Source organism: Pezoporus occidentalis, unplaced genomic scaffold (assembly GCF_034315485.1).
Source record: "Pezoporus occidentalis ecotype Australia unplaced genomic scaffold, CSIRO_AGI_Poc_V1 ctg14, whole genome shotgun sequence".
Taxonomy (NCBI): Eukaryota; Metazoa; Chordata; class Aves; order Psittaciformes; family Psittacidae; genus Pezoporus; species Pezoporus occidentalis.
This window is the reverse complement of record NW_026913209.1, coordinates 3,912,786-3,928,418: the sequence shown is the minus strand read 5'-3', so window position 1 is coordinate 3,928,418 and position 15,633 is coordinate 3,912,786. Positions and strand designations below refer to the sequence as shown.

Genomic DNA, 15,633 nt, shown 5'->3' with positions numbered 1-15,633 from the left:
ATCTGCCTAACATGTGATACAGCATTAGACTGCCACATGCAGAATTTTGTTTTCACAACAGTCAGCCACAATTCATTGGAAGATCGCTACACACACATACAGGTCTTTCATGTGCCAGTCCAAGCTCCACTGACATTGAGTTCAGGACTGCCCACATTACATGGAAGACATTTCTTTATTGCATTTGCTACTCCACTGCAGTTAGAAATTTTGGGGTTGATCTCATTGTCCTGCATTCAACACTGTCTCAACATCCTGCATGATCTTGGTAAATCTGGACAAATTTTTAAAAGCCTTTTATTTCTCATTACCTTGGTTCCTATTTTATGAAGTAAATTATAATAGCGTTTCCCTAATTCGTTCCACTTCATTAAAGTTGGTGAACCACTCAGTATGAGAACAGTGAGTAAATGCAAGTAACAGATTAGGAGAAGACCTAACTGGCTTTTTGATAATTAGGGGTGAAAATCATGATAGCTATGCAGATTATCTGAAATCTAGGGCAGAAGCAAAGCCAGAGAAGCTACAAGGAAGGGCAGTTCCATCTGTATGGGCTTCTGGAAATTCAAAGAGCTTTTTCTAGTCATATCCTATTTTGACTAAAGCTGCTGAGAGAATCCCGAGGTAGTTGTGCTCACACCCCACAGAAAATCCCTATGTCCTTAAGAGAATAAAATAATGTTTTTATAGGTTTTGGATCACTCTACAGAAGCTACTAAGGAGAACTGGAGCTCTTCCATGAAATTCTAGGTGTTTAAAGAAAACTCTCAACTTCCCCTCACCTCCACCTTCCACAAATGAAAACATTCTGTATTAAACTACATGGAGGGTTAGAATATCTTCTGTAAAAAAAAACCTACTGTTTTTTTTTACACTGCCAGTGCCAAAGTATTTCTCAAACATATACACATATATGTGTACACACACACACACAAGCATATATATTTGTATACATAGATGCATCCATGACTGAAGAGGGAACTGACAACAGTTAGCTGTTAAATTTAAAAGGCTTGTATCAGACTACCAGTCATTAAAAAATGCTGATAAAAAGATACGGATACATAGATGGGAGGCCCTCAGTTCATCCCGTTCTCTTTAGAAATGACACTTACTGAGATTAAATAATATGGAGCCAAAAAAAAATGAAGAGAAGATTACAACAGCAGGATACAAATCATCAAACATATGATTAATTTTCCATGACCAGTAAAACAGAAAATTGCCTTCCAGAAATGTATCACTAAAAGAGACTGAAACCCTGCAATTCAGCTACTTTGTTTGGGTTTTGGCTGCATATTTTCTGTATTTTTTTCTTGAAAAAGCCGTAAATTGTTAAAATGGAAGTGTCATTTTCTGCTCCGCTGGAGTGGCATTAAGCACTGAGCTGGTACAGCAAAGAACTAGTTTGGTGGGGTTTAATTCCATTGTACATTTTCTTTCACAGATGAATTAGATGTCAGATTCTCAGCTAGTGTAAATAAGGATAATATCCCCAATTTTACTGTGTGCAGTACAGCTACACTGATTTATGCTGGCTCTGGCTCAATAGTTGGGATTTTCCCACATCTTTCTTTTTTTACTGCTCCCATTTTTTTTATTATTTTTTTTTAAATATGTCTAATACAAGCTGCCTTTGAAATAGCAGTCCCTGCTTTCTCCAGCCCCAGTACCTGCTAAGAAGGAAGAGGAATGGAGAGACTGAAATAGCTTTGGCTTCTGCCAACCAGCATGATTCCTTTAGAAGAAACATTCCTCATTCTGGAATGCAAATCTAAGCCACAGACATAATCAAACTATGTCACTGGGGAAATTTCAGACTGCCAGTGAAATTACTTCCTCTGCTTAGGTCAGGATATTCCTGAGAGAGTATGTGCTCTGATGGGATATAGATGTTCATAGCTCCCATGTAGCACAGTGCTGCTGCTGTGCCAACAATAACATGAAAAGCCAGGCCATGCTTTCTCTCCCACTCCTCCGCCACAGCTTCACAGCTCCTGGAATGCTGATATTTCTTCTATTAAACTGGTAAATTTTTCCTATTACCCTAGAGGAAACTTGATTTCCAAGTTGTGAAGCCACCTAAATCTTCTGTGTTTTAGAAGAATCTCCATGAAGGCTATCCACTGAATATGGATATAGTCTATTTGTTTTAAATTCCTATTGCCTGTTTCACTAAGAAGTGCTGCAAAGACAACAAAGTTTCTTAATCAGTGATGAGATACTCATCATTACTGACTGCCATCAATAGAATTTGCTTTCAGAAATGCATTTCCATTTTGAAGAGCCCCCTCAACAGATCAGCTCCATGGAGCTTATCAATGCAGTAGAATAAACGAGGCTCTTAAGAAATGCTGTTAGCTTCTCTCCATCACCACTCTTTTACAAGGAGTGTATACTGAGTCATAGACAAACTCTGTGACCTGAATGAAGACAGGATTCAATTTATGTGTCATTTGCACCATTGTTACTGCTTTCTTATTTGCTTGAATGTATACTGCTGCTCCTTTATGATTTTCACTTCACTTTTAGAGCTTAACCATGGGAGCGGGCAACGCGAACAGATACAGCGCTGGATGCTTTTAGATTGTATGGGCTGGTCTACCAGCTAACTGGAGTAGCTCAGTACATTTGCTACAGTTGCACTTAAGTACCAGAGCTGCTTATCTGGACTGTATCTCCCTAATCCTTTCGCCATTCTTATTACTACTCATTAACTATAAGAATATTCTGTTTATTAAGAAAACTATCAACTTTTGCAAATTATTAATTACTCTCCCAGTCCCTTTGTGTCCATAAATATTAACAGAAGCAAACACTTTATAAGAAACATCTCCAAAACAGTAAAACAAAGCACTGGAGGATCTGCAGACAGACTGTTTTTATTCTGAACTTAATGAGAATTCAGTAATTAGAATCATAGAATACTCAGGGTTGGAAAGGATCTTAAGATCATCAAGTTCCAACCACCCTGCCATGGGCAGGGACACCTCACACTAAACCATATCACCCAAGGCCTCGTCCAACCTGGTCTTGAACACTGCCAGGGATGGAGCATTTACAGCCTCCCTGGGAAACCCATTCCAGTGCCTCACCGCCCTAACACAGGAAAGAATTTCTTCCTTATATCCAATCTAAACTTCCCCTGTTTATGTTTTAACCCATTACCCCTTGTCCTGCCACTACAGTCTCTAATGAAGAGTCCCTCCCCAGCATCCCTACAGGCCTCCTTCAGATACTGGAAGGCTGCTATGAGGTCTCCATGCAGCCTTTTCTTCTCCAGGCTGAACAACCCCAACTTCCTCAGCATGTCTTCATACGGGAGGTGCTCCAGTCCCCTGATCATCCTCGTGCCCCTTCTCTGGACTTGTTCCAACAGTTCCATGTTCTTTTTATGTTGAGGACACCAGAACTGCACACAATACTCCAACTGAGGTCTCACAAGAGCAGAGGGGCAGGATCACCTCCTTCGACCTGCTGGTAACTCTCCTTTTGATGCAGCCCAGGATACGGTTGGCTTTCTGGGCTATGAGCGCACACTGAAGCCGGCTCACATTCATTTCCTCATCAGCCAACACCCCCAAGTCTTTCTCTGCAGGGCTGCTCTGAATCTCTTCTCTGCCCAACCTGTAGCTGTACCTGGGTCCCAGGTGTAGGACCTTGCACTTGGCATGGTTAAACTCCATAAAGTTGGCATCAGCCCACCTCACAAGCATGTCAAGGTCCCTCTGGATGGCATTCCTTCCATCCAGCATGTCAACCGAACCACACAGCTTGGTGTCATCGGCAAACTTGCTGAGGGCACACTCAATCCCACTGTCCATGTCAGTGACAAAGATGTTGAACAAGACCGGTCCCAACACCGATCCCTGGAGGACACCACTCGTTACTGGTCTCCAGCTGGACATTGAGCCATTGACCACAACTCTTTGTGAGTGGCCATCCAGCCAGTTCTATATCCACCAAGTGGTCCATCCATCAAATTGGTGTCTCTCCAATTCAGAGACAAGGATGTCGTGTGGGACAGTGTCGAACGCTTTACACAAGTCCAGGTAGATGACATCAACTGCTCTACCCCTGTCCATCAGTTCTGTAGCCCCATCATAGAAGGCCACCAACTTGGTCAGGCAGGATTTCCCCTTAGTGAAGCCACGCTGGCTGTCACCAAGCACCTTGTTGATTTTCATGTGCATTTCTTTACAGTTACCATTCTGGCAATGCAGAAATCATTATCATATCAAATGTCTCTGTCCTGTAGTGAACTCAGGTTTCCTTCAGTGTGCTGCAATAAACTAGCATCATTAGACAATGCTAAATGTCCATCTGCCCAAATTTGGATAACAGTAGTTTTCTCCTCTCTCCTTTTTTAAACTGTCTAATCCTGGGGACTGGGGAGCAGAGAGAGATTTCTGGGAAATGCGATTTGACAATGCCAGCAGAATGAATTGCAATGACTGCAGAATAAAGAAGCCAAGTAGAATCACCAGGGAAAGGTGGCACTGTACATCCTTTCTACTGAATTCAGAACATGCCTGTGTGTGCCTAATTATGTCTGTCCACAAAGGGAAGATGGTGCATCTATTCAGCTTGGAATATCATCTCTGTAACTTGGTAGGACTTAAAAAGGGCAACTAATGAGTATCTAGAGAAAGAAACTTGCCTGATGTTCCTACAGAGCCAACTTATCCGAAATTACTGTCAAAACCTGATTATTTCCACAGGCTTCAGATGATGAATGATTTATTTTAGGTGTGTTAGCGGAGATAATGGAATACAGTACAGCCTGTTTTGGTTTATTGGTTTTGGTTGTTTGTTTGCTTTTTTTATTATTTAAAGACAACCAGAATGACCTATAAATGCTGTCTAAACAAGCCAAGTATGTGTGCTTGTGAGAAGCTCCTGGCCTTACAAATACCCACCCACCTCTCTCTTCCCTTCTCTTTATTGCTTTTATTATAATCATGCCTGAGTCACCCAGAATAAGGCCCTACTTACATTTCCAGAGGTGCCTACATTACATTGGTGAATCATTCCATCCTATTGTATAATATCTAGGGAAGGACTGTTATTCCATTGTTAACTGTGCATGCTCACAGAGATGAATTTACATCGTATTTGGTTCACGGCAGACAAGCTAAAAAAGCACACAAGTCATAGCTAAGATTTCCTGTTGAGGCTAATCAAAAGAGGCAACTGAAATGTTCTTGAAAGCTGATGCCATTTCATTCCTGTTATGTATGTTATTCATTTCCAATATTCATGATTCATTCTGAACGTGGGAATTAACAGGAGAGGAAAATCCAGACATTTTTCAAGCAACAAAACCATCAAATCACATACAATGTATCATTCAAGGTGATAAAAACTATGTTGTTTAAAAGATTTTTCAAGGACTTGAGGCATTCAGATTTCAGGCATGTGAGGAACCCCAGTAGGAGGGAAATAATGGGGTTAAACTGCTTAAAGTATCATCGTGCTGCTGTAGAAGTTAATTACATTAGAAGATCACTAGGAGAGGGAACATTGCAAACTGCCTGCTATTCCCACATGTGGATCTACTGAAATGACAGCCCCATTACCTACTTCTGAATGTGAGACTATGTAGCTTGCACACTAGATGCAAACAAAAATTTAATAGCAGTGTTACAGAAATCACACATAAACAGAGCGAAGATAGGACTGCATCATTTACAGCACTTTTAAGAAGAAAAATAATTTTCTGAAAATACAGATAAAATTAAATATATGTCAATAACTGAGTATAATAACTATGTGAGACAAGGTTTCTGGGTACAGTAGTAAGTTTTATAAGAACAAATGGCCAGAAATCATAGAAAAGCTTATAGTAACAGAACCCTTCCAGTGTGTTACTGATCCTCAAGTCATCATGGCTAAAATGTGTGTCACTAAGAAATTTTGCTGTATTTTATGTTCCCACTCTCCATCATATTTGCTTGGTATGCGAACAATGCAAATTCTTGTAACACCAGCGCCAAGAGCTCAAATCCTTTAGAGAGGCAACAAGCTAAGAAACCTGTTGCTGAAGACCTTTGACACAGCAATTCAGCTGCTTTTCACTGCAACCATCCATTCAAGCTAGTGTTCAAACACGATACAGACGATGCAGCAGAGACTGGCTTATCTCACAGCGGCCTCACTGTATGGATTAATGCAGCCCTCTGAATCCAACTGGTTGCAGCGGTGAAGAACTCTTCCACCAAACTGTCAGCAAAGAGGGCAAAATAAAAATGAATAAACTTATTTTAATAAATATATAAACTTCCGTCTCTGAGTAGAAAGTGCTGCATAATCTTGAATTTAATTGAACTATTTATACATAATCTTTTTGAATCTTCAACCCATCTGTCTTAAGAATGTTAACAATACACTTTTGGGAAAACATGCTAGGGTCAGGCTGAATTATGCATTATATACTATGATGGCCTCCAGCTCAATATAAATATAATCCCCACCAGGTTTAAAGCCAGTGCAGTGTGTTGTCTCAGGAAAAAAGAAGAAAATAAAAGAACAACCCAAAACACCAAACTCACAAGCTTTTACCAGGGTTTTCCCTGGGAAGCTGCTAAGATTGTTTTGACGTCTTCATGCTTCTTGAATAATTACCAAAGAAGAAGTAATCATTCGAATCTTTAAGAATGCTGCAGAGTGAGTTTCATTTTTCCTTGTTGCAAATGCTATGAAACTTCCTCCTGAAGGCCTTTTCTCTAGATCTGGTTTCAAAACTTGAAAAGATTTGTCACTCAGAAACAAACATGTGGCCAGTCCATGCAGGACATCTGTGTACTGTGCACAAGGAAATCCAGATGCCCACTCACTTTGTTCAACCACATTCAGATGTCTGGAGCCTAAGCTAACTGGCCAGTGAAGCAGTCTGTTGCTCTCAGTGAATCCTGGATTAGACCCTAAGTGAGAGAAAATGGTGATGTGCCAAAAGCCACCTATTACTTGAGAAAAATAATGAACTCTGATTAACTGTACAGATGTGCATAATCAAAGTTCTGCCCTCACAGATATTTCTAATTAATGAAATAGAACTTTCTGGACTGAAGAACACCACACTCTCTCTCTCTTCCATGTTTCCACATCTTAAATGTAGCTTTTCGCTTTCAACAGAAAACCTTTACCACAGTTAAATGGGGAGTGAGTAGGAATGGTCACAGAACTGAGGGCAGAAGGACATACAGGTGAATCAAGGCAACCAAATCTGGATGACAAAATACAACTTAGATGCTACTGTGACATGGAAAAGAGAAAATAAAAGAAAACCAGATTAGAGACAGACAAGTATAATACAGAGATGAGTTAAAACAAAATGAAAAAAATGAATGGCCATAAAAATTAACATGCCTAGAAAGGAGATAGAGACATGAACAGCAAAGGCAAAAAAGACACACAAGAAATGACACATGCAACATGAATGTAAATAAAGACTATTTTTGTTTTACAAAAGATGTCTTGCAATTCAGAAGTACCTTTTCATTGGGAGAAGACTGCCAACACTGATAGCTTCCGTCATTTAGGAAAAGATACAGTCAACAAGTTATTCCTTGGTATCAATATGCCTGGACATACAGGCACCGGACACAGTACACCTACCCAAAGAAAAACAATTTCTCTTGCGAATTCAAATACTAAAACCAGTTAGGATTGCTAGACTCAAGCACTGTATTCTGCTGTTCCATTTGTCTGAGGTCATGAACTCCCCACCTTGTGGATTTGAGGAGAATAAAAGTATGGAGAAAAAAAGATCAACTTTCCCCCATGAAAGCTGCTATTATAATGCAAATGTGCTGCCACGCAGTTGCCCCTGCCAAGGGACAAGGACATTTGCTTTTACTTTCACAATGTGGTGGTGACATGAGTTAATTATACAGTTCCTGTTAATTGCAGAGCATGCTGCATGAACACGAATATTTGCTACTATACTGGCAGAAAAAAAAAAAAATTAAAAAAAACCCAAAACACCCCCAAAAACTGCCCTCCCAAACAAAACAAAAAAAAACAACCCAGCATTTCCATTTAAAGAAAACATGGGAGAAATCCTTTCCTGGGACCTTAGAGCCCTTAACCATCAGGGACTAACTACTGTACTTTTTTTTATGATCACCACAGTGTCCTAATGCTAAAAGCAGACTCCAGGTATTAATATGTACAGGTGGAAGGGAGCAACTGGGCCAAGTAAAAGTGAGGCATGAAGGATGAGTAATGACATACTGAGTACAGACATTAGTATTTGGATTTTCAGAGCTGTGGATATGTAAAATTAGGTTGTTGTTTGGCTCTTCATCAACTTGTCTTACAACACTTTCAATCTCACTTCTAAAATCAGGCTGCTTGCCGCTTGATTTGAAATGCTGTTGTTACATAACTCCCCTGAAGATTTTAAAGTTTCGATGACACCAAGCTGTGTGGTTCGGTTGATACCCTGGAGGGAAGGAATGCCATCCAGAGGGACCTTGACACCCTTGTGAGGTGGGCTGATGCCAACCTCATGAAGTTCAACCATGCCAAGTGCAAGGTCCTACACCTGGGTCGGAGCAATCCCAGGCACAGCTACAGGTTGGGCAGAGAAGAGATTCAGAGCAGCCCTGTGGAGAAGGACTTGGGGGTGTTGGTCAATGGGAAAATGAATGTGAACCGGCTTCAGTGTGCGCTAACAGCCCAGAAAGCCAACTGTATCCTGGGCTGCATCAAAGACACAGTCTCCCACAGCATCCTCACGGCTAAATTGAGGAAGTGTGGACTGGATGATCAGGTAGTGAGGTGGACTGCGAACTGGCTGAAGGAGAGAAGCCAGAGAGTTGTAGTCTATGGGGCGGAGTCTAGTTGGAGGCCTGTAACTAGTGGAGTGCCTCAAGGGTCAGTACTGGGACCGGTATTATTTACTATATTCATCAACGATTTAGACGAGGGAATTGAGTGTACTATCAGCAAGTTTGCTGATGACACTAAGCTGGGAGGAGTGGCTGACACGCCAGAAGGCTGTGCTGCCGTCCAGCGAGACCTGGACAGGCTGGAGAGTTGGGCAGGGAATAACTGGATGAAATATAACAAGGGAAAGTGTAGAGTCCTGCATCTGGGCAGGAACAACCCCAGGTTCCAGTATAGGTTGGGAAATGACCTGTTAGAGAGCAGTGTAGGGGAGAGGGACCTGGGGGTCCTAGTGGACGACAGGATGACCATGAGCCAACACTGTGCCCTTGTGGCTAAGAAGGCCAATGGCATCCTGGGGTGTATTAGAAGGGCGGTGGTTAGTAGGTCGAGAGGGGTCCTCCTTCCCCTCTACTCTGCCCTGGTGAGACCCCATCTGGAATATTGTGTCCAGTTCTGGGCCCCTCAGGTCAAGAAGGACAGGGACCTGCTGGAGAGAGTCCAGCGCAGGGCAACAAAGATGATTAAGGGAGTGGAGCATCTCTCTTATGAGGAAAGACTGAGGGAGCTGGGTCTCTATAGTTTGGAGAAGAGGAGACTGAGGGGTGACCTTATTAGTGTATATAAATATGTAAAAGGGGAGTGTCACGAGGATGGAGCCAGGCTCTACTCAGTGGCAAACAATGATAGGACAAGGGGTAATGGGTACAAACTGGAACACAAGAGGTTCCACTTAAACTTGAGAAGAAACTTCTTCTCAGTGAGGGTGACGGAACACTGGAACAGGCTGCCCAGGGAGGTTGTGGAGTCCCCTTCCTGGAGACATTCAAAACCCGCCTGGACACATTCCTGTGTAACATTATCTAGGTGTTCCTGCTCCGGCAGGGGGACTGGACTAGATGATCTTTCGAGGTCCCTTCCAATCTCTAGCATACTGTGATACTGTGATACTGTGAAAAGGAGCGTGACCAGCAGGTCGAAGGAGGTGATCCTGCCCCTCTGCTCTTGTGAGACTTAATTTGGAGTATTGTGTGCAGTTCTGGTGTCCTCAACATAAAAAAGACATGGAACTGTTGGAAAAAGTCTAGAGGAGGGCTCAAGGATGATCAGGGGACTGGAGCACCTCCCGTATGAAGATAGGCTGAGAAAGTTGGGGCTGTTCAGCCTCGAGAAGAGAAGGCTGCGTGGAGACCTTATAGCAGCCTTCAAGTATCTGAAGGGGGCCTGTAGGGATGCTGGAGAGGGACTCTTCATTAGGGACTGTAGTCTGTATTCTTCCCATGCCACCTGTCCTTGCTTCCACTTATTATAAGCCTCTTTTTTCATTTGAATTTTCCTCAGTAGCTCCTTATCCATCCAAGGAGGTCTCCTGGCCCTCCTGCTGCACTTCCTTCTGGTTGGGATGCAACACTCCTGAGCTTGCAGCAGGTGATCCTTGAATATCAACCAACAGTCTTGGGCCCCCCTGCCCTCTAGGGCCGTATCCCATGGAACCTTCCGAAGCAGGTTCCTGAAGAGGCCAGAGTCTGCTCTTTTGAAGTCCAGGGCAGTGAGCTTGCTGCACGCTCTTCTCACTGTCCTGAGGATCTCAAATTCAAACATCTCATGATCGCTGCATCCAAGGCTGCCCTGGAGCGTCACATTTCCAAGGAGCCCTTCCCTGTTGGTGAGCACGAGGTCAAGCATGGCACCTCTCCTTGCTGGCTCCTCTATTACTTGCAGAAGGAAGTTGTCTTCTACACAATGGAGGAACCTCCTGGATTGCTTGTGCCGGGCCGTACCGTCCTTCCAACAGATGTCAGGGTGGTTGAAGTCACCCATGAGAAAAAGGGCCTGCGAGCATGAGGCTTCTCCTATCTGTCTATGGAGTGCTTCATCCGCAGGTTCTCCTTGATCAGGTGGTCTGTAACAAATCCCCACAGTAATGTCTCCCATAGCTATATTCCCTTTAACCCTGACCCACAAACTCTCTGTGGACTGCTCACCTGTCCCCAGACAGAGTTCCATACTCTCCAACCTATCCCTAACATAAAGAGCAACTCCCCCTCCCCGCCTGCCAGGCCTGTCTTTCCTAAAGAGCCTGTAACCTTCCATACCAACACTAAATCAATAATAATGTATTTCACTGCAAAACTGTACTCATGCACTGCAACCAAATTACCTTATTTCCACTCTGTACCTCCAAGTGCCCAAACAAATCCATATTTTAAAATTATTCTTAACATCAACTATGTTAGAGATCATTCATGTAACTGAACTGATGCAGCTTTATCCCGTTTGGACAGGCACTATTTGTGAAGTCGAACCTGCCTCTTAACTGTTGCTTATTCTGAGGCATTACACAGATTTATGGGGTTTAGTCTTTCAAAGCTGTATTACAACAAAAGCCAATTACTAAACCTTATTATCTGGAGTCATTTAAGACAATTAATGGCTTTTGTTCTAAGTGCCAGATCAGCAAAGTTCTCTCAATGGAACAGGGTAAGTTTTGCCCTCTTCTTTCATGCAACACTCAAGGAGGTAAGAGCTCCATTAAATCTTCTTGATTTTGGTTCATTAGCTGTCTAAAGAATATCCTAAACTAAAAGTTTGCCACAGTGATTAATTCCAGTGCCTCAGATAACAAAGACGAATCTACTCTTGAGAGATAAATCATGCAGAGTTTTCACCACCAACTACTGGCATTCCACAAAAGAGAAAACATCCCATTGATTCCCATTATCCAGGAACCTCTCTCGGAGGAGCTATTCCCATGCTAAGACAAAAAGAGGCACATGAACAAAGCATCCTCAGCTGCCCTGCAGCCTCCTTTTGTTCCATGCAGGATTTGATATTTGCACTAAACCTACAGATAAGAGAAGTGTCACATCTTCCATCCTTGCTTGTGTTTTGCATTCATAGGCAAACAAAGACAAGTATCATCGTGGTTTGCGCATCCAAAAAAATCGTGTCAGCAATGAAAAAAGTTCAGAAAATATCGCTGAAATTTGCATCTTGACTAATTTTTTTCTATTTTTCAGATAGACTTTTTTTTCTTTTAAATTCTGGAGAAATATTCCATTCCGGACATTTCTGTTCTAACCTTGATAGCCTCATTCTATATAGCACATCTATTTTGAGAGTCTCTAAGATCGTGATCTCTTTGCATGCAAGAAATTTGCAAGGTGCTTCTTGGAATAGAGGTGACTGGAAAACATTTTCTTAATTAGAGCCAGCAACCTCATGAAAACTCCCTGGAGGTCTACAATAGTTAGTATCATTATCCCATCATTGAAAACTCATCTGTGCTTCCTACTTACAAAATCAATAGGGTGTTTATGCTATTTTTCTTCTATAAGAAATTTCTACTTATAATAAATTTCTATATGAGGCAGGGATTTTTTTCCCCAGTAATTGATGGTCTGATGTCTTTGCAGCACAAAAAGAAGGGAAAAATAATTTTCCATTACGTGTGATTGATTATTCTTCTGTATCTAATAATCAGCTTTCCCTTTTTAAGCCGCCTTAAAGCCGACACACAGAGTAACCATACCAAATGGACAAGAAGACAAGTTAAGTAGAAAACTTTTACCTCTCTGCCTCCATTTTGGGTATTTCGAAGAAAGCATAGGAGCAGGTTTGACAAGTGCTGTATAATTTCCATTGCCTATCAGTCTCTTGGGACACCCAAAAGTTATTAAAATGGAAAAGGCTCTGTAGTAACTCTAGAGAGAGCTGCAATCTGCATTCAGGACCTGACTGATGAGGAGATAAACTTTTGGGGGAGAATTCTGCATAATAAAGATTTTCAGTAGAGTGAGCTCTAGAGAATGTCTAACCAAACGCATGGCAAATGGCACAGCAAAGGCTGAAGTCAGGCTTTTAAAACATGGGCTGGTCCTCCTCTCCCTAGAGGCAGTGAGTCTCTCTCCAGTGCAATTTCCTCCAAAGGTCTCATGTGTCTGTTAGACAAAACTGGACTGTCCATAGTTCTAAAGCTTGTATTGTTTCACAAGAAGACAAATACAATGCCACTTAAGAGTACCTCATTAACTATAATGTTATTTAATTTACCCTTTGATGAAATCCCAGGAGAAAAGGCAGTGCAAGACACCCACTATTTTTCTTACTGAATATTTGGTGATTTTAATTCCAAACACAAGCTGTGGCTGACCTGGCTGAAAACAACTGTGAAACAGCTTTCTGTCCAATAGTGTCTTCTGTAATTTTCCTTTCTTCTGTTTAAAATTACAGGTCTTTTCAGAGGCAGGGCACCTCATGAAGGTAGGAGGGACCACAGAGAAAGTGGGACAGGACTCACAGGCAGAAGTTGGTGAGGTTACTGCTGTGCAGAACTGTCACTTGACCTGCCAGAGCAGTCAGGCTGTTCAGAAACACAACACAAATACACTAACCCCAGCACTCCCTGTTACTGTCTTTTTTCCTCTAAAACCAAACAGCGTGGAGAGAGAAGTGAAAAACACCAGACTAAATCAGCCAAATGAAGCACATCTGATAGACAAGCCTGTATGAGAAATAACACTGTGCAGGACTTAACTATACCTGTGTCTCACCCCTGTTGCTGATCCACTCAGGTACTGTATTGGCTCTCACTTGAAAATTCAAAGCTGTGTTGGGAAGCTCCCACTTTTAGGTCCAGCCTGGAACCTGTGACAATAAATGCCCACTTACCTGTCTAAATTCTCCAGCTGGACATCCAGGGGCTGTAGAGTGCACCCCACATTTTAGCAAATAACTCCAGGGAAATATTCTGTATATCATTCCATACCAAACTATAGCTGGATTCCAGATACCACAATGCAAAAAGCAGCTTAAAAAATACAAAATCTCCTTGTGATTACCAGGCTATGTCTTGGTTTTTGTGAGAAAAATGCTGAGCTAAAGGGAGGACACGCCAGAAGCGTGGCCAGGCAGCAGGGCTGCCCTTCCCTTCCACTGCATCATGCAGATGAGGGTCTCAAAACAAACAGGTAATGGCTGAAGATCCTCTTTGCAAGTTTCCCCCTTGACTCTGACTTGAGCTATGGGAACTCTGAGTTCCTCAAAACTCAGGCCACGCTGGCTCAAACTGAGCATCTGCAATTAGAAATTGGTTTTGAAAGTTTGGTCAGGCAGGCAGTGAGTCACTGAGGTGAGACGAACATCAGGAGCCCAGCTTTCCATTCTCCAAAGGCTAGTAAAAGCTGAGCACTGAGCAAACACTGCTGCCTGTATGCATTTCCAAACACGACTGAAAGCAACTTCACCACTGCACCCGGAGACCAGAGAAGGCTGAGCTGCAAAACAGCCTGTCAGAATGCAGGGAATTTCTTGCACCTGCTTGTTCCTCTTCTGTTCACATTACTGCACCTAGCACTAGTAACCACGGCTGTGCTAATCCTCAGATACTGGTGGTTAATTATGTTAATCACTGCATTGGGATTTTTGTCAGCTGTCCTTTAAGTTGGTCTACTCAGATCACCCTGGAAAAAACTGCCTTTGGAGCTAAAACTTGCCATGTTTTCTCTTGATGCAGTAACAAAAGCTTCTGATTTTTTGGGGGGGTGAAACACCAGCTAAAATATTCAACAACTGGGGACCTCACATCTGCTGCCTGGTTTCTCTATGCATATGGTTAGGCACTAGATTCCCATCTAATCCTTGAGGAAGAGCAATAGGAAAGTCATCTCCAAGTGTGTAGCACGTGGAACCGATTCCCCTCTGAACACACACATCTGAGTGAGCAACTGCTTCAATGGAAAAATCTAGAAAAAAGCTTTGAGAATGGCAGAATACCAAAATCAATACAGCAATACATTCAAAGTGGGCTCTGGTACAGAAAGCTCAAAGAGGGAATGCAAAATTATTGTGAGAGGCTACTTAACTTAATGCTTTTCAAAATGCCACTTGGCTCAGAAACAGGGAGATTTGGAACCTGCTAAGTGTGTTTAAGTGCTTGGATTGTGGCATTTAAATGACCAACAAAACCCTTATTGCTCATTATTCAAAGCACGAAATACCACCAAGAGAAGGGCAGCTGACTTTCTGGCTACAAGTGCCCATTAGAGAGATGCACTTAGGGATATATAATACCACAGCAACATGGAATTTGCAATAGAGCTTGGCTTCTGCTCCTAGCTTTATGGCTGGCTTGCCTGCAAGTCTTACAATGCTGTGTTTTGGGGCCTCGGTTCCATGCCTGTACTTAGCTAAGGGACCTAAGTAATGTTTTGTGTGCAGAAGCAGCAGAGATCTCTGCAGTCACCTACAGCTCCCCTGTTCGTTTCTTCACTTACACATAGCACCTGCCTAAGCATCAGCAAAGTAAATTGTTCTGGCCTTCTCCAAGGACCATTTCTGGTAATGTCATCCTCCAAGCCAAGAAGGCTTTACAGAAAACAGCCAGTTATTTTCAAAGGAAGGTACTTCATCTGATCTGAGTACAGCCTGAGTACAGCCTGTCCCAGGACAAAATGGTAGTTTACACTATGGTGGTCCATGAAGTAGACTCACCTGCTCTTATTATATAAGAGGTTTTGAAGATGAAGTAGAGCATGAGAAGGTATGTAAAGGTGATTAGAACTAAAAATTAACAGTTTTTCAGGCTTAAAACCCCCCTACAGTAGGAAAAGTGAAGACTCACATATTTTAGTTATCTAATAACTAAAATAATATAATACTGTATTGGGTCTCCCTGTATTTTGTTACCATCTCCCTATTTTCTTTGCTACTTTTAAAGAAGAAAAAAAGCTCCCCAAAGGA

General features: G+C 42.3%; 1 protein-coding gene across 3 annotated transcripts in view; it reads right to left on the bottom strand.

The window, feature by feature from the left end:
• ST7 (suppression of tumorigenicity 7) overlaps positions 1-15,633 on the bottom strand; it is a 151,715-nt gene that overhangs the window by 71,920 nt on the left and 64,162 nt on the right. The window lies entirely within an intron of this gene.